The following is a 27,458-nucleotide window of genomic DNA, read 5'->3' as shown; positions in this document are numbered from 1 at the left end:
AGCACAAAATTTAACCAAACGGGCCAAAGAAAAATATAGCAGGAACTCACTCATTTGAATTGTACTTAAATTCCTGATCGATTGGCCCAATCACATATCCAAGAAAGCCCAATAGAAAATATACCCATATATTTTGTTTCTCATAGGAGTGAGTGATGTATCTATGGCCGTCCCAAGAATCCTCGAAAATTAGTTGCCCATGACGACGAGTAGAAAAAGTTGGCTCCTAAAATATAAACTCAATAACTCATATATGAAAAGTTAATTTTGACTACCAGGTCGGTATTTAGAAGGCACAATTTCTTAAAAGAATATGACTTTGATGTGTGCACAATTATACATATAATTCATAACTCGTTTTTATTGTTTTCGCGTCAAATTATGGTAAGATTAGCTCTAAATCTATTTACTTATGATTTTCAGAAACAATCAAGCTACGAAATGACAAAAGGAGCGTTTCTATAAAGAAAATCAAGAAATTATCACTACGTAGCCTAAAGCACGAGCCATGCCTGCAAGGCACGCCCCATGCCTCTCTCTCAAGTGAAGACCAAACTTTGGTGGATCCTAAGAAGTTGACCACGTCCCGTGCTATGGATACACGGGTCATGCTTGTAGAATTGTAATGTTATAACAGCTTAACAAATCCTGACATGAGATTGCAGCAGTTGCACATGTTGTGCTTCACGCCCCGTGCTATGCAGACACGGGTCATGCTTGCAGAATTGTAACGTCATAACAGCTTAACAAATCGTGACATGGGATTGCAACAGTTGCACGTGTCGAGTCCCATCCCCAGGTCAGCTTATAACTTAATCTCTTCTCCAACCAATTCACCGTCCTTTTTCTCATCTTCTCCCCCACTTTCATTATGGAAATTATGTTTATTTCCTAAATTTGGTTTGATTTAAGGATCCAAGTTGTAAGAATAGTATCTAAGATCATGGGGTATGGTGGGGTGGGGGTTTGGCCGTTTGGGGCATGGGTTGACACGTGGAGTTCGAGCGCCCGCGTGGGGTATGGCGGGGCGTGGCTCACCCACGTGGCTTGATAGGTTTATTAAGATAAAAATAAAAATAAAAACCTAAAATTAAAAAATACACACAACATTTAAAAAAAAAAAAGCCTAAAATTTTATTAAATTCCTAAAAAGTACAAAATTCTAACAAAATAAAAAAAAACCTAAAGCGTTAGGTAGATTTCGAAAAGGGCGAGCTTGTCGAACGGCTTCCGCTCCTTGCCCCGGAACTCGATGTTGGCCACCGCCACCCGGTCTTCGTGACTTATCCAAGAGGCCATCGATCAAGTGTTTGTGGGTAGCGGTTCGGGTAGGTGACTTGGGTTGGGGTAGCGATGTGGACAGCCGGTGGGGTTGGGGGTTATATAGTGATGCGGACAGGTGGGTGGGTAAACCGTTTGGCTTGGCCAAACGGTTATATTTTAAAATTTAAAATGGCCCGCTATGACCTAGCCAACAAGCGAATAGGAGCCGGCCACGTGGGACTGCTAGGCATGCCCAACGCCCGGCCTTAAACTCCCGTCCAAGGGGTCACACCCAAACCCAAGCCCACCCGGGATGGTGACTTGGGCGTTTTTAGCCAACCCACGCCCCAACCCCCGCCCCATACCCCATATTCTAAGCATTTCAATCTTGTATGTTTATCATCAAGTTTGATAATGTTTTATTTTTAGCCATGACTGGCTAAGTTCTTGCAATCACTTTTGAAAGATGGTTCCTTAGGATGTGTTCGTTTCCTGCCGCAACCATCACACCCGCTATCACCACCGACCGACCTGCACTGTCTTGACTTGACTTGACCCGGCCCAATTCCGACCCGCACCGTCTTAACCCGACCCGACCCGACCCAACCTCAACCAGCATCATCTTGACTCGGCCCACATCGCATCAACCCAACACTGACCCGAAAGTCTCGACCTGACCTATCCCAACGTCGAATCGCAACGTCTTGATCCGACCTGACCCTTTCCACGTCAACTCACACCGTTTTGACCTGACCTGACACGACACGACACGACGCGACCCACACCTTTTCCACTCCGACGACCCGTATTGTTTCAACCCGAATCGTTTTGACCATCCTACCACCCGCATCGTTTCAACTCAAATTGGCCACTCTTGCGGTGAAGGTTAGACGTAAAACGTAGATTATAAAACTATGCATGTATCTCAACCCAAAAGGAAAAAAAAAGCTCATGGAATGTTATCAACACAAAGATGCATTATCATACTTGATTCAAGTCACAACATATAATTACATAAAGATACAGTTTCTTGATCAAATCAGTATAATTATACATAGGGTGTTACATATATGAACGACAAACAAAACTATTCGTTGTATCAGGGGCGGAGCTAGTGTATTAGAAGGGGTAGCAGGGGCTACCCCTTAACCCATCTCCGTATTGTTTTCGTAGTGTAAAAAAAAAGAAAAAATTTCGGTTTTATACAAATGATACCCCTGGTCCTAAAAAGGGTAAATTGGGATGCTCCTGAATTTTTTAGCTAGCTCCGCCACTGCGTTGTATATATCTCCGTTTTGAGTTCAAAAATATTCATATAATCTATTATATTTTCCCTAATTTTTGTGCTGATTTACAATGATTGACAGAACATATTTTTTTAGAACCGAGTGACAAAGCATATAATTTATTATATTATCCTATTTTTTGTGGTGATTCACAAATCACAATGATTGATGAAAGTTGATCGTAGAGTGTGTGGTGGTTGTGAACGGTGTGTGGTGGTTGTGGATGCTACGGGTTGAATGATGGTTGTACCTATACGTAATATATCATTTAAAATTTAGTTACAAAACTAACTTATCAATCATGTATTTAAAACAGGGCCGGTTATAAGCAAGTGCAAAGTGTGCTTGAGAACAGGGCCCAAATAATTAAAGGGCCCAAAATTTTTTATGTTTTCTTTATATATATAGCCCAAAATTTTTACAGGCCCCAAAGTTTGGTAACAAACCCAATCCATTAACTAATTATAGGCCCAAACCTTTGTCAAAAAACAATCGGTCGCTGCTTGCAGGAAATCAAAAGTCACGTGGTTCTTTGCTTTGCACCAGGCCACAAGGGTTTCTGATCAAAGTCATCAAACGCTGCAGGATTTCTGATCAAAGTCATCAAACGCTGCACCAGGTCATCGGACATCCGCAATCGCATTCCGCAGATTCACGAATCGCGATTCAGGAGAGGTATTTGTTCAATTGTTTGTTGTCTTTTGATTTTTGTTTGTTGATTGATGTTACTGTTGTTCCGAGTTACATATTGATTTCGAAAAACATTCAGATTAATGATCATCATCTGGACATCCGCAGGTTCCAACTTCCAAGTTACATCTTGAGTTCAATTTTCGAAAAAGATTCAGAATTCAGGTTAATGATCTTACTATTGTTTCGAGTCTGATTTTGTAGTATTATGAATTTTTAGTTATATAATTGAATGATTGATGAGTTTATGTTATATGAAGATTTGCTTATAGGGCCCAAATTTTTTATCTCGAACAGGGCCAAAAAATTTTTTGGGATTTTCAGAGACGGCCCTGATTTAAAAAAAAATTATCGTAACAAACTGAATGGATTCTCATCAAATTTTCGCGGCGTAGTGCTGGGAATCCCACAATTTTTTGATTTATATTAAGAAATTAAAGGTTTGTTTTGTAAAATAAAAATAGGTATCACGTGAAAAAGATAGTATTTTAAAAAACAAAAAGCTACTATCGTGCATAATATAATTTCTGAAAGAGTAAACTGCCATTTTGGTCCCTGTGGTTTGGTCAACTTTGCCACTTTAGTACAAAACTCAAACTTTTTGCATCTGGGTCCCTGTGGTTTCAGTTTTATTGCCATTTTGGTCCAAAAATAAATCAGGTCATATTTGCCTTATAAAATCCTGTTATTTTATCATTTTCCGCAGGGGCAAAATGATCATTTCTTTTTTATAAATAAATACCATATTTTATAAGATAAATATGACCTGATTTGTCCCTGAGGAAAATGACAAAATTGCAGGATTTTATAAGACAAGTATGATCTGATTTCATTTTTGGACCAAAATGGCAATAAAACTGAAACCACAGGGACCTAGATGCAAAAGGTTTGAGTTTTGGACTAAAGTGACAAAAGTAACCAAACCTCAGAGACCAAAATGGCAGTTTACTCTTTCTGAAAAGTCATAATCGTGTGAGAAGAATACAAACGATCATAATTTTACACAAACTACGTGTTCTATAAATTGTCACAATCATGTGATTATACGTTTCTATTTTTTATTGGGTCATAAATATTTATGTCTCGTAGATTACAGTAATACTTGAAAGTTAAATGGCTACAATGTATGTCTTTTTTTTTTTTTTTTTTTTTTGTGGACAAAAGATGATTTTATTATAATAGTTTGAGTAAAATGCACGGATAGTCCCTGTGGTTTTGCAAAACAACACATATAGTCCCCAACTTTTGGAAATTACACCGGTGCTTCTTGCGGTTTGACATTTTGTTACTCGGATAGTCCCTTAAGTGGATGTTCGTTAGTTTTCTCCGTTAAGTAGATGTGAAATGACAAAATTACCCTTCATCTTCTCCACTCTATAAAAACAAAACCCTAACCCTACACACCTGCAACCCACAGCAATGGTTACCGCCGCTCGTCCTCTCGTCTCCGTCCAGCCACTCGAATCCGACATGGCCATCGACGGAGCCACCCTCACGTCATGAAAGCCTCCATCCGTCCCGACATCGTCAACTTCGTTCACTCCAACATTTAAAAGAATTCTCACCAACCCTACGCCGTCCGCCGTAAAGCCGGCCACCAGACCTCCACCGAGTCATGGGGAACCGGATGTGCTATCTCGTGTATTCCTCGTGTTCCTGGTGGTGGTACTCACCATGCAGGTCAAGGTGCGTTCAAAAACATGTGTCGTGGTGGACGCATGTTTGCACCGACTCGGATCTGGCGCAGGTGGCACAGAAAAATCAACGTGAACCAGAAACGATACGCCGTCGTTTCGGCGATCGCTTGTGATGGCTCGTGGACATCGGATTGAGATCGTTCCGGAGCTGCCATTGGTGGTTAGTGATTCTGTTGAAGGTGTTAAGAAGACGAAGACTGCTCTTCAGGTTTTGAAGCAGATCGGAGCTTATTCTGATGCTAAAAAAGAGAGAAAGGTGGGGGGTGGGTGGGGTTGTTTTATTTTTATAGTGTGGAGAAGATGAAGGGTAATTTTGTCATTTCACATCCACTTAACGGAGAAAATTAACGGACATCCACTCCAGGGACTATCCAAGTAACAAACTATCAAACCACAGGGAGCACCGATGTATTTTCCAAAAGTTGGGGACTATAGGTGTTATTTTGCAAAATCATATGGATTATCCGTACATTTTACTCTAGTAGTTTAGTAAAAGTAGTCATTTTCGGAATATTGTAACATTTGGATGGATGATTTCAGTGTGCAGTTTGAGAATGTATTTTGAGTGGTAGGTTGGTTTGGTCATCTAACAAGTGGTCTAGAACCAAATTCTAAATTTTCCAGCTAGCCACATATTCCACCTACTTTATATATCTTCATCTATGACCATCCTAGTATTTTCCATAACAATTTTTCTTTTTTCGCTTATTGAAACTTCTATTGAAAAGGTTGTTCCAATATTCTGACTTTTTTTAAGTTTCTATTTGAAATATTTATAATTATATATTTTAAATAGGGAGAGATGCAAATTAAAGTAAAAAGCTATCGGGAAGCGACGTGTGTCGTTGGGCGAGCTGTAAATTTGTTTACGCTATAACTTGGCAAAAATATCACATAATTACGCATAAATTATGTACACCACATATACTTAGGCACAAATATTACACAATTGATGTAAATAATTACGCAACGTATGTAACTAATCACGCATAGTATATGTCAATGATGCAACCTATACTTATAATTACACAATATTATTGATTTAATATTTAATTAATCTGGCCTCACAAAACATTCGTTAGCCTTCGTTATTATGCTCGCAAGAAGGTCAATGACGCCCCCAATGGCGTTGTAGCAATGGGTGAGGGGACACTATTGCTTTTTTTTTTTATGGCAAATTTCTCAAGAGACTTTTTGTCTCTTCCACTGGGTTACAACCCAAGTGATAAGTGCTATTGCTTGTTTTTGTGGTGAGGTGGAGGACAAGGGGTACTACCCCATACCATCTAACCTAACGTTAAAAGTTACATATCATACATTAAATAAATGATTTTTTTTATCTCACTAATATTACTTTCGGACTTACAAAAAAGAAAATACAATGTTATTGAATATAAATTTTCTAATAACTTATATAAATGCATAATAATTTCAAAAGATATAACTAGCTATACTATCCTAAAAATTAATCTATCAAACCTTTATGCTTAATGCTTGGGGGATGGGGCACCCTTGGGGATACCCTTTCTTGGTATGAACCCGTGTTAGAACATCGCCGCCACCCAAAGGGGTGGGCCTTGCAGGTTTGGTTTTTTGGTAGAAGTACCTGTGCAAGGGTAGGTAAGAAGGGGTTTGAGGTGAGGCCTATCTGTTAAATAGTGTGTGTGATTTGTGAGTAGGATAAAAGAGTGGGGTCTATAGTTCAAAAGTACTTTGTAGTGTAAGGGTAGGGAGCCGTAAGTGTTTTGTAGTATGAGACCTTTGGGTATACTTTAACTCATCTTAATTCCACCTAAGTGCCATATCAACCTTTCTTCCTCATTTCATTTTACCCCACTCTAAGGAAATGGTTTAATCCCTTTAACTTCATCTAATCTTATTTTTTTTAGTGGTTTAAAAAATAAAAGAATAACTAATTCGGTCTCTTAACATCCGGTTAACATGCAACCCATTTAATGCCCCTTAACACAAGAAGGGAGTGGTTTGCAATCTCGGTTAACATGACATGTCACCGTTAACACCCCAAATGTTATAGTACACCCCATGACTTAAAGGTAGTTTGTAATGAATTTGACATGATGCCAATTAATTGGTAGTAAGAGTAGTAAGAATAGTACCATTAAGTGTCCCTTCCTTGTATTGCATCTCAAATTAATAAATCACTTAAAACCCTTTTTAGTAATTACTCAATTTCACCCCATTAATCAAAAGTCATATTCTCCGAGATTTTTGGTCAAACTCTTTCCATAAAATCTAAGTTTTTACAGATCAAACTCAAAAAAAATTAAGAAGATTTGGTGATCATAAATACAATGTATATCAAAACTAATCTCAATTCTTAGAACCTGAAGGGGTATGGTCCCAAAAAGCCGCGCAAACGAATCAGGTCGCGCACAAGACCATACTCCTAATACATCAATCTGACAAACCTACAGACCCCGTGCCGACTAAATAGGTAAAACCTAAGTCGCGCGCGAGGCCCAAGCAAGGTTGAAGATCAGATCCTACACTTAACGTCCTGGATGAAAATCCTCACTCCCTAGACCCTGCGCCGGCTGTATGGATATGCTCTAGAGGCCGCGCGAGGGTATGAGCGCAGGTTCATTCGAGATAGCACGAAAGGTACGAGTGGCAGAGGAATGAGCCAATCAACGTCTAACAGGTTGTATCCTATCGTGCTCCACGATCAACAATCGTGTAGGAGACAAGAAGGTACACAAGGACGCCTACGTAACACCAATCAAGGAGCGCCAACACCTGCCCTATAATCTCCACTCACCTGGTGACTATAGCCGCTATCAGCCGACTTTAGCCGCTAGCTTCATACAGTTTCTTTGGAAAACATCAATGTATGTGGTCTTTCTCTGTCATGAGGGAGCCACGTTTGTCACAGACCCCTATAAATATTTAATATTTATTTATTCTAATCAAATGCATGAATTATGAACTATCAACTTTAATATGATGGTCTCAATGTATGTGGTATTTATTGGTCGGCAAATTTGGGTGACCACGTACAATGACTATCTCCGCAACATCGAGCATCACCACATACAATATCCAAAACACCATTACCACCTTCGAGCACCTTTCACCTAGGGGTGCTAAACGGGTCGTGCTCGCGGGTTGTCGGGTTCAACCCGACCCGAACCTGAAAATTTTACACAAACCCGAACCCGACCCGAACCCGAAAATTGTATCCTACATAAGAACCCGAACACGACCCGAAGTTTCATGGGTTGACCCAAACACGACCCGTTCAACCCGAATTTTTTTATTTTTTCTGAAATTAATATATTAAAATTAAAATTTACACTAAAAATACAAATGTATATAATAATATCATATTTAAATTATAAAATCTATCTTAATTTCTCTTTTTAAGTTATAATCATTGTATAAAATACACACCTCATTTAATTTATTTAATTTATGACATAAAATATATTGTAAAAAAATATAATATAGTATAAATGTGTTAAACGGGTCAACCCGTCACCGGAACCCGACCCGTTAACCTAAACGGGTTCGCGGGTTCAACCTGAAACTGACCCGAACCCGTTTAGACTAAACCTAAACCCGCGAATTTCGTGTTAGGTTCGTGTCGGGTTTTCGGGTCGTGTCAGAAATTCACGCCCCTACTTTCACCTCAACTAAAAACCTTAAAACAATTAACACAATAACAACATTCGCATACTAATTATCCATCAAAACCCTAAACAATCAACAAAATTAAAACAAAAACCAATCAAATGAAAGAGCAACAACGATTAACTCACAGGTGTAAGAATTGTTGGAAAATTTTCGTGTAACTTTTAGAAAATAATTTTAGTCAATTTGTCAAACAAGCTGAATGCAGCGGAAAACATGTACACGAGGTTCGGTTCTAAACCGATTCCACCAATGATCTCGTCACAATCAAAATAGGTTATATAAAATAAAGAATAGTGACTACCAAGAAAGACACCTTAGTTCAACGAACGATCTTGCAAGATGATCGTTGACCAAGAAATCGTTTTTTTTCGTTTGAAACAATTTCAAATGAAACATTAATATAAAGAAAATAAAGTCTAAAACTTTACTTACTTTTTTGCGTAATCAAAGAAACAAAAACTTCGATTGTACCTCATGGTTGAGAAGGAAATTAACAAAAACTTTCACCACCTCCTCTTCTTTTGCGTCAATAGGGAACAAGTCTCCCTACTCAATTCTTTTGCTTTGGTTTCTTTTTACACACTTGAAAAAACGTCCAGGAGCATTAATTAAATTTAGAGTTCCCAGTTAGAGATTAATTACTGATCCTATTAGATAAACTTCCATATCCCCTTTTTAATAGCTACCAAACATTTGATAGATAATAATAATCAAGATCTTATGGAGTTTAAAGATATATGAGGATTAAGTTTTGTAATCTAATTACTAACTCTTCATAATTATCTCATAATTAAAACAATTATCTCTATTTATTATAGTTAACAAATTAATTATAATATTTATCCAGCTCTACGTAATTATTCTAAATAATTACCCGTTTATTTTATTACGCTTATTATTTCGTGATCCGGTGATTATTAACGATTAAAACACCGTTAAATGTCCGTTGCCCAAAGTGTAACTCTTTGGGTCGTACCCTGACGGCAACATTGAATTTTAATCGACAATTGAACATAATATCCAACAAGAATGAAATCACAAAGACTGTAAATCGTATTGGAAAAGAAGGAACCCTAGAAAATGGTGAACAATTTACTGTAACTACCATATCCGCCGTATCGACCACCACTACAAACCAGCGTTGCAATCCACCCATCGAAGGTAAACCTAATCAAACAAGGCTAGGGTGATTATCTCGTAGCTTACCACTAAATGAGGCTAGGGATTTGGGTTTTAAGTTTTTAGATCTTGCACCTCATTCGAGACACCCTAATCATTATCGCCATCGCCAACGTCTTTGGTGGTTTTAAGATATCGGATCTGGTGATGGTGATGGTCGTCGTAAACGTGTTTGTGATAAAAGCATATGAGTATTATTAAACCAAACTCTAGTGTTTCAGGCGAGTCGATAGTGATGGTGGGATGTGGTGGTGTTGGTGGATGGGGCTGGTAGAAGAACCATAGACAACGATGGTAATGCGGTGATTGTTGTCGCTGGTGGTGGCTAGTGGTGGTATGGTGATGAGTGATGTTTGCCTACGATTAACGTAACAACAACAACAACAACAATAATGCAAATATTAGAATATCCCTATCATTCAACACAAGATAACGAAAATATTCCCAATTCTAACAGTGGAGTAACAAAGGTTAGGGTCGGCGACTCAATTGACTACAGAGTGTGACGGTGAGGAACTCAAACTAGAAATGCAAGTTTTAGGGATCCAAGGAACAATTTGGACTATAACACATGGACATAAATTGCAATCTAGTCACTCTAGAAATTAAAGTGTTGTGGGAGCGACAATTTCTTAAGCAGGTAAGCGGTGTGGGAGCAGGGCCGACCCTGAGCATGGGTTAGGTGGGTGACGGCTCAGGGCCAAAAACCTCTGGGACCCGCAAATCTGGACAGTAATGATGGAAGAGATGCAAGCTCGAATGGAGAAATACAATCAAAATATTTCCAGGCATCGTTGACGGCTTAAGGTTGAGATCGTCGGTAACTGAGAATTATTGAGAAGGGAGAATGGAGAAGAAGAAACAAAGTGTATTAATTTAATTGAAAAAATTGTTTATACAATATCATTCTTTTTTAATCATTTTTTTCAACTTGTTTACAAATGTAATCTAGTCTTTTTCAACTTGTTTACTTATGTAACACAACACCTAGTCTTTTTCAACTTGTTTACCAATGTAACAAAGTACCTAGTCAAATCACATAAACGATTTAAAACGCTGCCACTAAAATTGACATTGAGTTTAACTCTTTAATTTTCTTTTCTTAATTTTCAACATATACATTTTCCATGGCAGGGAATAGTGATTCCCTACCATTGGGCGGCCGCCCCCCTTCTATTGAACCAACCATTTTATTATTTTATATCCACTTTAAAATTACGGTTTTACCTCCCAGTTTAAAATTACGCTTTTCTCCCAACTAAAAAATATAATAACCCTTTTTCCAGCAGCTCAAAATTACGATTTTGCCATAGGTTCAAAAAATACGATTTTACCCTCAGCTTTTTATTTTACACCCGCTTTAAAATTACGGTTTTGCCCCCACTTTAAAATTACGTCTTCGCCCCCAGTTCAAAATAAAATTATGTTTTTGGCCCCAGCTCAACCCTCGGTGCAAAATTACGATTTCACCCTCAGATTAAATTTACTTTTTTTGCCCCCAGCTAAAAATAAAATTATGGTTTTCCCCTACCTCAAAATTACGATTTTACCCTCGGTTCAAAATTATGATTTTCCCCCACTTCAAAATAAAAATATGACTTTACACCCAGCAAAACCGAAAATACGATTTCGCCATCGGTAAAAGAAGTTACGCTTTTACCCTCAGCCAAAATTACGTTTTCACCCCAGTTCAAAATAAAATTTTGTTTTTCCCCTGCTCAAAATTACGATTTTACACCAGTTTATTATTTTATATCCACTTTAAAATTACGGTTTTCCCCCCAGTTTAAAATTACGTCTTTGCCCCCATTTCAAAATAAAATTATGCTTTTGCCCCAGGTAAAATTTACGATTTTCCCTCGGTTCAAAATTACGATATCACCCTCAACTCAAACTTACGTTTTTTTGCCCCTAGTGCAAAATAAAAATATGGTTTTCCTCTAGCTAAAAATTAGGATTTTACCTTCGGGAAAAAATTTTGATTTTCCCCCAAGTAAAAATAAAAATATGACTTTGCCCCCAGCTAAAAATCGTGTCAAGGAGCTGCCTAACACTCTTTTTACTTTTTCTTTCTAACAAAACTATAGTACTGTTTTTTTTTACTGGTTAAGAATTATTCAGCCATCGACCCGCAACGCGGGCAGGCAACACCTAGTTTATTATACAAAAGTCAATTTTTATTTAGTGTAATGATTACATTTTATTTTTCATTTTTAATGTATAGGTTTAATATGGGAGAACTGATGTAATTTGGATCTGGGTGTAATGGGTGTCTAGTGTACTTTGGCATTTATGTCGTATTGGGTTAACACAATGTTAATCCGGCGCCGTTTTGGGAATAAAATATTTTTTTGTTAAGGGATTTCTATTATATTTATTTTAAATTATTAATTTTATCTGATTCTAACATAAATATAAGTTATTGTTGAATATTATATATTTCAAAAGTTTATGTAGACCAGTTTACTTAGCAAAATTAAAAATACCTTTAAAAAAATAAACTTTATACGTATTCCAATTAAATGTACATTTACAATGTAGGGTTGTTTCTCAGGTTTGATAGAGCATTCACAATAGATCCTTTATATTTATGGGTTTACTTATCTTATAAGGAATATTTGTGACTGAAGAAAATAGAAAATGTTACTGTTCATATCTATATCTATATCTATATCTATATCTATATATCTATATCTATATCTATATCTATATATCTATATCTATATCTATATCTATATACTATAATAAAAGAAACAAAGTTTTGGACACGTGTCATTCATAGAAGGTATCTTTAAATATATACTTATCTTATATTAACTAAATAAATAAATAATAAATAATAAATTAATATTAAATCTTATCATACTTTAATAAAATATTATCCTCAAATCTAAATTGTTAATTTAATATATTTTTAAAATAAATACCTCTCTTTTCTACTTATCTTGTTTTAAATATATAAATAATAAATTAATATTAAATGTTATCCTAATTTATTAAAAATATTTTTTTATTAATTGGTATAGAAAATTATATTTATTCAACTCGTGTAAAACGTAGGTTTTTTAAAATATAACTTTTTTATAATTTACTATACAAAGTTACATTTATATAACACGTGTAATACACGAAGTTTTTAAAGATATAACTTTTTATCATTTGCTATGTAAAATTAGATTTATTCAACACGTATAATACATGGGGTTTTTAAGGATACAATTTTTTATTATTTGGTAGATTTTTCAACCCGACTGACTATACACAGGGATTTTTAAAGATACGACGTTTTTAGTATTTAATATACAAAATTACATTTATTTAATTTGTGTAATACACATGGTTTTTAAAGATATAACTCTTTTTTATATCTATTCAACACGTGTAACATACGTGGTTTTTAAGAATGTAATATTTTTATTATTTGGTAGATTTATTCAACCCAGTTATACACGGGTTTTTTTAAGATACGACGTTTTAGTATTTAGTATACAAAATTGCATTTATTTAATCTGTGTAATACACATGGTTTTTAAAGATATTACTATTTTTTATTATTTGATATATAAAATTACGTTTATTTAACCTGTACAATATACGGGGTTCATAAAGATATAACTTTTTATTATTTAATATATAAAATTACATTTATTCGACCCGTGTAATACACGGGGTTCTAACCTAGTGTATATATATAGAAAAAACGGTTTACCCCTATATTTTTTGAAAATATTTTTTTAAAATGGTTGTGAGTGGAGAGGAATGAAAATGTAATGATAAATGTATAAAAAGTATTATTTAATTAAAAAAGAGAAAAAATAAAGTAGTGATTTTTAGTGTAATTATTGAAATAAGTATAATCGTTTGAATGTGAATGGTCTATGACCCTTTATATTTTCGTAAGTGTGTTCTTTATATTATATATATAGAGTGGTTGTGAGTACAGAAGAGAGAGAAATGTTTCTATTTATCACTAAATTTAGAGAAGATACCACCTCTATAATCTATCTACTATACTAAAAGAATACATCTTAGCCACATCGCTTATTTTTAGCCAATCATTTTGTTGATGTGGACATTCTCTTAAGCCAGAGAATTCCCTCTTGGGCGCCAAACATTTTCCTCTATTCTCCTTCTGTAACACCTCGAAAAATTTCGTCCAATAATGTCTTGACACGTGTCATAAGGTTCCGTTATGTGAAAACATACTTTAGAGGGACTAAAAGTGACCAACGGTGAAAACTATGGAACGTAAGGGTCCAAAGTGTCAACAATGGATAAATAGACTCTATGATAACCCTACATAATGTTTATAACCTTAAACGGATGGTTCATGGATCATACGACGCGGAAATTGCACAAAAGTGGAGTATTGTAAACTATAGGGGCCAAAAGTGTCAACATGTTGAATTTATACCTCTGAGTGAACTTTTGGCAGACCCGAAGCTTTGTATAGCTAAAATATACTCACTAGAATATGTGATAAAAATTTCATGAAGTTTCGTCAACGTATGAGAAAGTTATGGCCAAAACCGTACTTAAGGGACTAAAAGCGTCAACGTCGAATTTCATGGCTTTTCGGCTGAGCGCAAAGTTATTCGAGGACATTACCATGTTGGTAAATGTCCTAAGGTTCTTAAAAACCAAGTTTGGGGGTTTACGGGTCGAGATAAGTAGCCGAAACATCGCGTACAAGTCCAGGGGCCATTTCTGCCAATTATGGAAACTTGCTGGTCAGACCAGGTCCTTACGGACCGTAAAGCAAGGACCATACGGTCCGTATAAGTTGCCCAGATACCCAGTTTCGCGAATTCAGTTGTTTGAGTCCGAATTTTGAGTTGGTTCCAGCTGGGTGCACCTCCATTTTGCTCCAATAGTGTCCCTTGCATGCCTAGCTCTACAGTAAACCTAATTTACAGCTTTAAATCAGATTGAATGCCAATTCTTGGACATTTTCATAGTAACCAAGAACTCACTTCTCTCAAGAGCTCTCAAGAACTTTCAAGGCAAACTTCCTGGAGCTAATCTGATCTTCAAGGCCGATCCTAGTGTTCACTAAACATCTATAGGACTCTTGTAAGCTTCCAATTCGTTCTTTAATTCGTTCTTGTTACGATTATTAGTAAAAGTCAAACTGTTTGTTCATAACCTTTGACTTTCTGATTAAACGGATTTCTTTCAGTAATTTCTCGAATTGAAACTTGTTATAGATTGGTATTTATGTGGGAAACAAACCCTCTAAAGGGCACTAACTGATTCCCACTACATGCATGCTAAATGTCGAGTCAAACCTATTTCTAAAAAGTCAACAGAAACGATTTTGGTGAAAAATGACATGATTAATGATATAGATGACATGCAACCTGATTGATCATTAAAAATGACTTGTAATCTTTATAAGAATGTGTTTTAATCATCATCCACTCGACAATCTATAGTATAGCCACGAATCGGAACCGAAAGTCTTGTAGAACGATTATTTCGTAGACTATCGATTCGGATTCGTACATGCATGTTAGAGATCTGTATTGGATAGCCTTTTTGACTATTTTTATTTTAGTTAAACTTTCTGGAATTTTCTTTGATTGAGTCTATACTTAGCCTATTCGAATGCTTGTTTCCGGTTTATGCATAAAGTTGACTATTTTGCCCTTTTTGATTTAAAACGGGATTTTTGGAAAAGTGAAAGGATAGAAATCTTTATTTTTATTATATAAACTTGCACCGAAAGTTTCGGATCAGTTGGTGGTCCAGATTGTGAGTTATGGCCATTAGCGTAAAACTATATTATAAATTTACATAAACGGTCCTTTTCGCATAGAACCCGTTTCTGGCCACGTTTTGGTACAAAACTTTTTACCAACTGATTATATATAATATTCTGGGAATTTTGATGATTTTTAAGTAACTTTTGGCTGAACGGATCCTAGATCATCTAGTCATATCGGCTTATGTCGGTTTTGACCGTTTTAGCTATAAAAGGAGTTTTACACATCCGTTTGACCCGAAACCTTTTTCTACTGATTTTGTATGATGAATAAATTATTATAAGACTTCTGGAAATATAAAAATCTCAGATTTACTGTGAAAACCCGAAAACGCCCTTAAATCGTATTTTTAGCGTTTTAAGCGCATAGTAAGCGTTGTACTTGTTTTAAACCTATAAAACTTATACCTACTGATGTAAATCACATATTTTCATATAATAACAGTAAGTATGATATTTTGAACTCAGGTTTCCAGTTTTGGCATTTTTAGCCCTTGTGAAATTACTAAATTGCCCCTACGGTGCATAGTTTGGTTTTAAATGATACATTTGATATATGGGTCATACCCTACTGATATAATATGTTATATTAAGTATATTTACTGTATGAACCAGACCCGAAACTCAGATTTCTAATTTTATCCTTTTATTATCTTTTAAATGACCAAAATGCCCTTCTAAGGCATAAATTGAGTTTAAAATTATCCCGGGCAATATAGGACATAACTTACTGATATAATATCATATTCTAAGCATATTACTTCAGGAAACTTGCATTTGAATCTTTGGTCTACCCGTAACGCCGTTTTCGCGTTCGGTTCGGTTTACGTAACTAGTTTGCGTAAATTGACCGAAACGGGTCAAACGATATCATTTTTATTTCAAAATCCAGAATGTATTTAGTATACCCATATTATACAAGTATTCAAACTTGTCGGGTCTAAATCACATTCTATCCGGTCTTTCGCTTAATCGTGCGTAAACCGTATCACTCCTAAAACTAACCGGTCAAAGCTTAAGCTTAAATAAAAGGCCGTTAGGAATCTAATAGGTTAATTATAAACCTTTGTTCCAGATTAGGAAGCCCGGTAAAAGCTATCACCACTTATCGTTTGTGACTTATACTTGCTCAGGTAAATACATTTTGACTTATTTTCCCTATACGGGCTTGGGGTACGGTATTTAAAATACCGCTTGATCGGGCGCACAAGTCCTGCTCCCTATGGGTGTTCAGTCTTGAATAGCTTGTGTGATTTCGTTTAAACAGTTTTGTCTTACTTAAAGGCTTTGGGGGGTTGTTGACCATGTCCCGGATATCCTTGGCATTATCTTACGAGATGGCCACGACCAGAGCACGGGGTGTAGGCGTACACCCGTCGTGTATAACTCTTTGATGTGGTGTGTCAATTAAATCTCTAGCCCGGACAGTAGATCCCGGGCCACCAGAGATATAAGTGCATGTAAATCGTTCACAAGTTTATATTATATAATTATCCCAAGTTAATAAAATATTTATGCCTTGTGCATTTAAATAAATTTTAAATCATTTTCAAAATGAGTCGGTTGATTTGTATTTACCAGTGTAAACTGACGTATTTTTCCCAAAAGATTAAGTGCAGGTACTATACGGAAATAGGCTGGCTGTTTCCTAGAGAGCGTCCACAATAGTCTCGCAAACTCGGACGACATTTATCTGTTGAACTATTTATTTCTTATTTTATTGATCCGCCTGTGGATCCATTTCAACTACTGTGATATTTATTATTACGCTTTATTTAAAAGTTGAAATGTTTCTATTCTGCTTCCGCTGTGCATTATTATATTGTGTGGATTGTCTATGACGATGCCAACTACGTCACTGTACCCCACACCGGGCCCACCGGTGACACGTGGAAATCGGGGGTGTGACAGGTTGGTATCAGAGCCAACGCTGAGTGAATTAAACACTATCCTAACGTGTTTAATCTCAGTTACACAATTGCACATTCCTCGATTTTCGAGTCTAGACAAAGAACTTAGGAAATGTTCAACATTTCGTTTAATTTATTTTTAATTATTATTGCATTGTCTTATATATATGTTGTGCAACTTGTTTGATTTTTGACAGGATCAGGATGCCGCCAAGGATGAGAGGTCGTGGAGGATTTCCTACATCGCACGATCATGAGGCTGGGCCCTCACATAGACGAGCACCATCCGCCACGCACCACACAGCCGCCAACGACCTTTGGAGGTCTTTTGCCGAGCCTGCTAGGCATTCGGTTTCCGCGAGCACTTCTCCGTCATTACCCCACTCGTTTGGGCCCCATTCGGAGAACGGGCCCCATGATTCGCTTGGATCATACATACCGTTGCACCAGTCACCGCACCAGCATCCAGCGCCAGCCTACCAGGGTTTGTATAACCCTAATGCTTATGTGGAGGAGCCAGTGGGCCATAACCCACTTGGACAGGAGGACCACTTTTCTGGTGGTCACGAGATGGACGTCGACGAGGATACGGACCCCTCGCTACCGCCATCAGGTACGCCTAACCATCCGATTGAGATATCGGATGGGTCGCCATTTAGGGGATCACCCTACAATGGTGGGGACAGCTTCCAGGAGAGATTTAAGCAGCATGATTGGTATTTCACCCCCAGCCACAACTCTCCGATGATCCAGTCTCACCAGGTTTCACCGGTGCACTCGCAGCACCACTCGCAGCAGCTTCAGCAGCAGCCGCCTCTACCGCAGGACCTATCTGAGGCCCTGTGGCGTGACGTGATCACTCCGTCACCACCGCCGCCACCAGTTTTACCTCCTCCGCCTCAGAGGCCGAGGAGGAACGCGCGCATGTCTACGCGCGGAGGGATTCGCATAGGCACCCCTCCACGTGTTAGTAGCAGCCGCTACACGTCTCTTCCCGGGGAGTCCGAGACAGGGGAGTCTCAGCATCCCGTATCGGAGGTTACTTCCGTACCGATCCCGCCTCTGCCGCCGCAGAACTATGGAGAGCCGATTCCGGCTTATGCTAGTGCCGCTCAGTTTAACCCGTTCGAGCATGTTTTCCCTCAGGGTTATGATTACACAGGAGACCCTTATTGGCAAGCTGTGAACTACAGCTCACTCCCTCCTAGTGGTCCGTTGGGAGACACTTAGGCTGCTGGGCAGTCTACTTTTGGTTACCCTCCGGGTTACCAGCAGCTACCGCAGCCACAGCAGTACCAGCCACCGCAGCCGCAGCAGTACCAGCCACCGCCACCGGCGCCTATGATGTCGCCGCCGCAGGTTCAGGAAATCCTGCATGGGATTGATAGCATGCGACGGGAATTGCAGAATGATCGTCGACACAACCGCGGTATGTTCAAGAAGGTATTTGACCTGCTCAAGGGTAAGAGCAAGAGGGATCATTGAATCCTTCGATTATTATCTCATGTACTCATGTCCCTGTGTGGACATCTATCCTTGTACTCTACCCCTGCGTGGGTATATCTATCTTATTCTACCCCTGCGTGGGTATGCTATTCTGTTGACCCCTGCGTGGGTTTGCTTTATTTTATTTTGTTATTGTTGTTACTTGTTTAGCCCCTGCGCGGGCATGTTATTCATGTTATTCATGTTATCCATGTTATTTCAAAGTCCCGTTTAGGGCAAATATGTACTGGTATTTTATTTGAGATTTGAATTAGTTAATTTGAATTTCTCATTTTATTTATATGCATGAATATAATATTAAAATAATGGAAAATATCAATTTTTATTTGATTTGCCATTTCATAAGAATCTTAGTAAGGTATAACCTAGCCTGAATGCCTTATTAACAGGCCTGGCCCTGATGGTAAAACCTGGTTGAAAGGATTCAACTCCCTGTTAACATCTGAGAACATGTTAACATTCTGGCTAAGCCTGATCTGTAGAATCACACAAGCCACCCTTTTTAATGAACTATCTACAGATTTTATCTGTATACAAGTCTATTAATGACTTGATACCTACGGGTTATGACTATGTCATATAGTGGCAGTTGTGGTCTATGACTCCCTGCCTAGTAAAAGATTACCTACAGATTTTATCTGTACACAAGTCTATTAATGGCTTGATACCTACGGGTTATAACTGTGTTATATAATGACAGTTGTGGTTTATGACTCTCTGTCTAATAAAGGATTATTTATTTAATTATACAATTTATAATCCTATAAAAATCTAAATTTATAATTTAGTAATTGTCCGTTGTGACTAGGCCTATGTTGCCAATATATATATTTTCATTCCTTGATTGCTATTAAGAGCCTGAATGAAATCTATTAAATTAACTGCTAAGGTTTTTGATACCATGGTTAATAAATCGTCTAGGACGATAATACTGTTAGGTTCTAAATAAGACCTTGTCCTTTATTGTAGCCTAAAGCTACGATGGCCAAATCGGAAGAAACCAACAGTCATTCTGGGGAACGCTCAGATAATGCAAAGATTCACGTTACCGGTGCAGAACTGCAAGCACTGATTGATAATGCTGTCGCCAAGGCTATGGATAGGCAGTTCAGAGAATCTAGTGGTACTCAGAGTAGAACCCGCTCAGTGACGCATGTCAAGGCTAAGACTCATTCTGGGGCTCATAGTAAGCCGCCGTCTAAAAAGAGTGAGCCAAAGAAAGTTGAGGATGATAATCATTCCTCCAACCACAGCAGCGTCCCAAAGCAGGAGATTGAGCTGAAACGTGACACGTACAGCAGGTCCTGTACGTACAAATACTTTGTATCTTGCAAGCCCAGAGATTTCACTGGGGAAAAAGGAGCCGTCGACTGCATGACGTGGATCGACGAGATGGACACTGTAGTTGATATCAGCGGGTGTGCTGATAGGGACGTCGTTAAGTACGTGTCCCAATCATTCAAAGGAGATGCGTTAGCATGGTGGAGGTCACTCCTACAAGCTGCCGGTAAGGCCACACTGTACGGTTTGTCATGGGAACAGTTTGTGGCCCTGATTAAAGAGAACTTCTGTCCGCAGCACGAGGTCGAGCGAATCGAATCGGATTTCGTATCCTTAGTCATGAAGAACCTCGACTGTCAAACGTATCTTACTACGTTCAACACGCTGTCTCGTTTAGTGCCTTACTTGGTGACCCCGGAGCCGCGGAGGATTGCTCGATTTATCGGGGGTCTGGCACCGGAAATAAAGGCGAGTGTTAAAGCTTCAAGACCTACAACATTTCGATCCGTAGCGGATCTATCCCTCTCCCTCACTCAAGACGTGGTTAGATTGAGAGCCATAAGGAGCTCTGAGGAGAACAAACGAAAACGTGAGGATGACACCTCACGGAGATCTGAAAAGCGACATAGAGGGAACAACGACCACAGGAAAGGGTCGGGGTCTAGGAAAAGTGATTATCAGTCGGGTGAAGAACCCAGATGCAAGTTTTGTAGGAGACACCACTTTGGGAGGTGTCGGTTTGAAACAAAATCCCAGTCTTCGGAGAAGCGATGTGGAATCTGCAAGTCCACCGATCATAAGGCTGTGGATTGCAAGAAGATGAAGGATGCAACGTGTTTTGGTTGCAACGAAAAAGGTCACATTCGGCCCAACTGTCCAAAGTTTGCGAAGAAGGCCGAGGAAGGGAAGAAGACTAATGCGAGAGTCTTCAAAATGGACGCAAAGGAAGCAGTCCTTGATGATAACGTCATTACCAGTACGTTTCTTGTAAACGATATTTTTGCTAGAGTTTTGTTTGATTCGGGGGCTGATAAATCGTTTGTAGATAATAAGTTTTGTAAACTATTGAACCTTCCTGTTAAAACCTTAAGTGTGAAATATGAGGTGGAATTAGCCGATGGAACCTTAGAAACCGCCTCGACTGTTCTAGATGGATGTGTTATATCCATTAGGAATCATTCTTTCCCGTTATCCTTGCTTCCCTTTAAGCTAGCTGGATTCGACATAGTAATAGGCATGGATTGGTTGTCGAGTAACCAAGCCCAGATTCTGTGCAATAGAAAGCAAGTAATAGTTAAGGCTCCGTCCGGTGAGTCACTTACTATTCAAGGAGATACCCAGCATGGATTGCCGGAGCAAGTGTCCATGCTCAAGGCATCCAGATGCCTGCAGAAAGGATGTGTCATTTATATGGCACAAGTTACCATTGATGGGCCGAAGCCGAAGATTGAAGATATCCCTGTTATCTCGGAATATCCTGAAGTATTCCCAGAAGAACTACCCGGGTTGCCACCGGATAGACAAGTAGAGTTTCGGATAGATATCATACCAGGTGCAGCACCTGTAGCAAGAGCTCCATACAGATTGGCACCAACGGAGATGAAGGAGTTGAGGACGCAGTTGGATGAGCTTTTAGCCAAAGGTTTTATTAGACCTAGCTCGTCTCCTTGGGGAGCGCCAATCTTGTTCGTTAAGAAGAAGGATGGATCGATGCGTCTGTGCATCGATTATCGGGAGCTGAATAAGGTCACTATCAAGAATCGGTATCCGTTACCCAGGATCGACGATCTGTTCGATCAGTTGCAAGGAGCAAGTTATTTCTCCAAGATTGACCTGAGGTCAGGTTATCATCAGTTGAAGGTCAAGGATGAAGACGTACACAAGACCGCGTTTAGGACTCGTTATGGACATTACGAGTTCCTAGTGATGCCGTTTGGGCTCACTAACGCACCAGCCGCGTTCATGGATCTCATGAATCGCGTCTGCAAACCTTACTTAGATAAGTTCGTTATCGTCTTTATTGATGACATTCTTATCTACTCGAAGAGCCAAGCTGACCATGAGAAACACCTTCGTTGTATTCTCAAACTTTTGAATCAAGAGAAGCTTTATGCCAAATTTTCGAAGTGTGAATTTTGGCTTCGAGAAGTCCAGTTCCTTGGACATGTTGTAAGTGAGCGTGGTATCCAAGTAGATCCCGCTAAAGTCGAAGCAGTCATGAACTGGCAGGAGCCGAAGACTCCTACTGAGATTCGCAGTTTCCTCGGATTGGCAGGATATTATAGGAGATTCATCGAGAACTTCTCAAGGATTGCTGCGCCCCTAACTTCGTTGACCCGTAAGAAGATTAAGTTTGATTGGGGCCCTAAGCAGCAGGAATCCTTTGACATTCTGAAGCAGAAGCTGAGCAATGCGCCAGTGTTGACATTGCCCGATGGTATAGATGAATTTGTGGTGTATTGTGATGCATCACATACTGGCATGGGCTGCGTACTCATGCAGAAAGGCAAAGTCATTGCCTATGCTTCTCGCCAGCTAAAGGTGCACGAGAAGAACTACACCACCCACGATTTGGAATTGGGTGCGGTTGTATTTGCTTTGAAGTTATGGAGACATTACTTGTATGGAACCAAGTGCATAATTTATTCGGATCACAAGAGTCTTCAGCACCTGTTCAATCAGAAGGAATTGAACATGCGTCAAAGGCGATGGATGGAAACTCTCAATGACTATGATTGCGAGATACGATACCATCCAGGCAAGGCAAATGTGGTTGCCGACGCCTTAAGTAGAAAGGAAAGAGTGAAGCCAATCAGAATCAATGCCAAGCGCATTGAGATAAGGAATAGTTTGAATGAAAGGGTGTTAGCTGCACAGAAGGAAGCTGTGCTGGAAGCTAACTATCCTGCAGAAAAGTTAGGAGTAACTGAGGAGCAGTTATCCTACGACAAAGATGGAATGCTACGACTAAACGGACGAATATGGGTTCCAGTTTATGGAGGACTTCGGGATGTTATCCTCCAGGAGGCCCACAGCTCTAAATATTCCGTTCATCCTGGAGCTGATAAGATGTACCAGGATTTGAAATCAAACTACTGGTGGATTGGTTTGAAAAAGTCCGTGGCCGAGTATGTGGCCAAATGTTTGACTTGTGCGCAAGTCAAGGCTGAGCATCAGAAGCCGTCAGGTTTGCTTCAGCAACCTGAAATTCCCAAGTGGAAATGGGAAATGGTGACAATGGATTTCATCACCAAGTTACCAAAGACGAAAAAGGGAAATGATACCATATGGGTCATAGTAGACAGACTGACTAAGTCAGCTCATTTTCTACCCATCAAAGAGACGTATAGCTCAGACATGTTAGCTCAATTATACGTCGATAAGATAGTAGCGCTACATGGTATACCTATATCTATTATCTCTGATAGAGATACTAGATATACGTCGCATTTTTGGAAGAGTTTCCAACAATCGTTGGGCACTCGTTTGAATTTTAGTACGGCTTACCATCCTCAGACTGATGGTCAGAGTGAGCGTACTATTCAAACTCTGGAAGACATGCTTCGAGCATGTGCGATCGACTTAGGTGGTAGTTGGGATAAGCACCTACCACTGATTGAATTCTCCTACAACAATAGCTACCATTCCAGCATAAAGGCTGCGCCTTTTGAGGCCCTATACGGTAGGAAGTGTAGATCGCCCATTTGTTGGGCGGAAGTTGGAGATGTCCAGTTGTCTGGACCAGATATCGTCTTTGAGACGACAGACAAGATCGTTCAGATCCGTGATCGTTTGAAAGCTGCCAGAGATAGGCAGAAAAGTTATGCGGATCCTAAGCGCAAGGATTTCCACTTTGATGTGGGTGAAAAAGTATTGCTCAAAGTATCGCCTTGGAAAGGTGTGATGAGATTTGGAAAGAAAGGCAAGCTGAGCCCGAGATACATAGGACCTTTCGAGATAATCGAACGTGTCGGGGCAGTCGCTTACAAGTTAAAATTGCCTGAAGAGCTTAGTGCCATTCATAATGTGTTTCACATCTGTAATTTGAAGAAGTGTTTCGCTGACGATTCACTGGTTATACCGCATACAGATATACACATAGACGAAAGTCTAAAGTTTGTTGAAAAACCTTTGTCGATTGAGGATCGACAGGTAAAGAAGCTTCGAAGGAAGCAAGTGCCTATTGTTAAGGTCAGGTGGGATGCCCGTAGAGGTCCCGAATACACGTGGGAAGTGGAATCCACGATGAAAGAAAAATATCCCCATTTGTTTGATTAAATCTCGGGGTCGAGATTTCTTTTAAGGGGGTGAGGATGTAACACCTCGAAAAATTTCGTCCAATAATGTCTTGACACGTGTCATAAGGTTCCGTTATGTGAAAACATACTTTAGAGGGACTAAAAGTGACCAACGGTGAAAACTATGGAACGTAAGGGTCCAAAGTGTCAACAATGGATAAATAGACTCTATGATAACCCTACATAATGTTTATAACCTTAAACGGATGGTTCATGGATCATACGACGCGGAAATTGCACAAAAGTGGAGTATTGTAAACTATAGGGGCCAAAAGTGTCAACATGTTGAATTTATACCTCTGAGTGAACTTTTGGCAGACCCGAAGCTTTGTATAGCTAAAATATACTCACTAGAATATGTGATAAAAATTTCATGAAGTTTCGTCAACGTATGAGAAAGTTATGGCCAAAACCGTACTTAAGGGACTAAAAGCGTCAACGTCGAATTTCATGGCTTTTCGGCTGAGCGCAAAGTTATTCGAGGACATTACCATGTTGGTAAATGTCCTAAGGTTCTTAAAAACCAAGTTTGGGGGTTTACGGGTCGAGATAAGTAGCCGAAACATCGCGTACAAGTCCAGGGGCCATTTCTGCCAATTATGGAAACTTGCTGGTCAGACCAGGTCCTTACGGACCGTAAAGCAAGGACCATACGGTCCGTATAAGTTGCCCAGATACCCAGTTTCGCGAATTCAGTTGTTTGAGTCCGAATTTTGAGTTGGTTCCAGCTGGGTGCACCTCCATTTTGCTCCAATAGTGTCCCTTGCATGCCTAGCTCTACAGTAAACCTAATTTACAGCTTTAAATCAGATTGAATGCCAATTCTTGGACATTTTCATAGTAACCAAGAACTCACTTCTCTCAAGAGCTCTCAAGAACTTTCAAGGCAAACTTCCTGGAGCTAATCTGATCTTCAAGGCCGATCCTAGTGTTCACTAAACATCTATAGGACTCTTGTAAGCTTCCAATTCGTTCTTTAATTCGTTCTTGTTACGATTATTAGTAAAAGTCAAACTGTTTGTTCATAACCTTTGACTTTCTGATTAAACGGATTTCTTTCAGTAATTTCTCGAATTGAAACTTGTTATAGATTGGTATTTATGTGGGAAACAAACCCTCTAAAGGGCACTAACTGATTCCCACTACATGCATGCTAAATGTCGAGTCAAACCTATTTCTAAAAAGTCAACAGAAACGATTTTGGTGAAAAATGACATGATTAATGATATAGATGACATGCAACCTGATTGATCATTAAAAATGACTTGTAATCTTTATAAGAATGTGTTTTAATCATCATCCACTCGACAATCTATAGTATAGCCACGAATCGGAACCGAAAGTCTTGTAGAACGATTATTTCGTAGACTATCGATTCGGATTCGTACATGCATGTTAGAGATCTGTATTGGATAGCCTTTTTGACTATTTTTATTTTAGTTAAACTTTCTGGAATTTTCTTTGATTGAGTCTATACTTAGCCTATTCGAATGCTTGTTTCCGGTTTATGCATAAAGTTGACTATTTTGCCCTTTTTGATTTAAAACGGGATTTTTGGAAAAGTGAAAGGATAGAAATCTTTATTTTTATTATATAAACTTGCACCGAAAGTTTCGGATCAGTTGGTGGTCCAGATTGTGAGTTATGGCCATTAGCGTAAAACTATATTATAAATTTACATAAACGGTCCTTTTCGCATAGAACCCGTTTCTGGCCACGTTTTGGTACAAAACTTTTTACCAACTGATTATATATAATATTCTGGGAATTTTGATGATTTTTAAGTAACTTTTGGCTGAACGGATCCTAGATCATCTAGTCATATCGGCTTATGTCGGTTTTGACCGTTTTAGCTATAAAAGGAGTTTTACACATCCGTTTGACCCGAAACCTTTTTCTACTGATTTTGTATGATGAATAAATTATTATAAGACTTCTGGAAATATAAAAATCTCAGATTTACTGTGAAAACCCGAAAACGCCCTTAAATCGTATTTTTAGCGTTTTAAGCGCATAGTAAGCGTTGTACTTGTTTTAAACCTATAAAACTTATACCTACTGATGTAAATCACATATTTTCATATAATAACAGTAAGTATGATATTTTGAACTCAGGTTTCCAGTTTTGGCATTTTTAGCCCTTGTGAAATTACTAAATTGCCCCTACGGTGCATAGTTTGGTTTTAAATGATACATTTGATATATGGGTCATACCCTACTGATATAATATGTTATATTAAGTATATTTACTGTATGAACCAGACCCGAAACTCAGATTTCTAATTTTATCCTTTTATTATCTTTTAAATGACCAAAATGCCCTTCTAAGGCATAAATTGAGTTTAAAATTATCCCGGGCAATATAGGACATAACTTACTGATATAATATCATATTCTAAGCATATTACTTCAGGAAACTTGCATTTGAATCTTTGGTCTACCCGTAACGCCGTTTTCGCGTTCGGTTCGGTTTACGTAACTAGTTTGCGTAAATTGACCGAAACGGGTCAAACGATATCATTTTTATTTCAAAATCCAGAATGTATTTAGTATACCCATATTATACAAGTATTCAAACTTGTCGGGTCTAAATCACATTCTATCCGGTCTTTCGCTTAATCGTGCGTAAACCGTATCACTCCTAAAACTAACCGGTCAAAGCTTAAGCTTAAATAAAAGGCCGTTAGGAATCTAATAGGTTAATTATAAACCTTTGTTCCAGATTAGGAAGCCCGGTAAAAGCTATCACCACTTATCGTTTGTGACTTATACTTGCTCAGGTAAATACATTTTGACTTATTTTCCCTATACGGGCTTGGGGTACGGTATTTAAAATACCGCTTGATCGGGCGCACAAGTCCTGCTCCCTATGGGTGTTCAGTCTTGAATAGCTTGTGTGATTTCGTTTAAACAGTTTTGTCTTACTTAAA

This window comes from Helianthus annuus, chromosome 11, assembly GCF_002127325.2.
Source record: "Helianthus annuus cultivar XRQ/B chromosome 11, HanXRQr2.0-SUNRISE, whole genome shotgun sequence".
Lineage (NCBI taxonomy): Eukaryota > Viridiplantae > Streptophyta > Magnoliopsida > Asterales > Asteraceae > Helianthus > Helianthus annuus.
The sequence above is the reverse complement of the archived record's forward strand: the minus strand, read 5'-3'. Positions refer to the sequence as shown.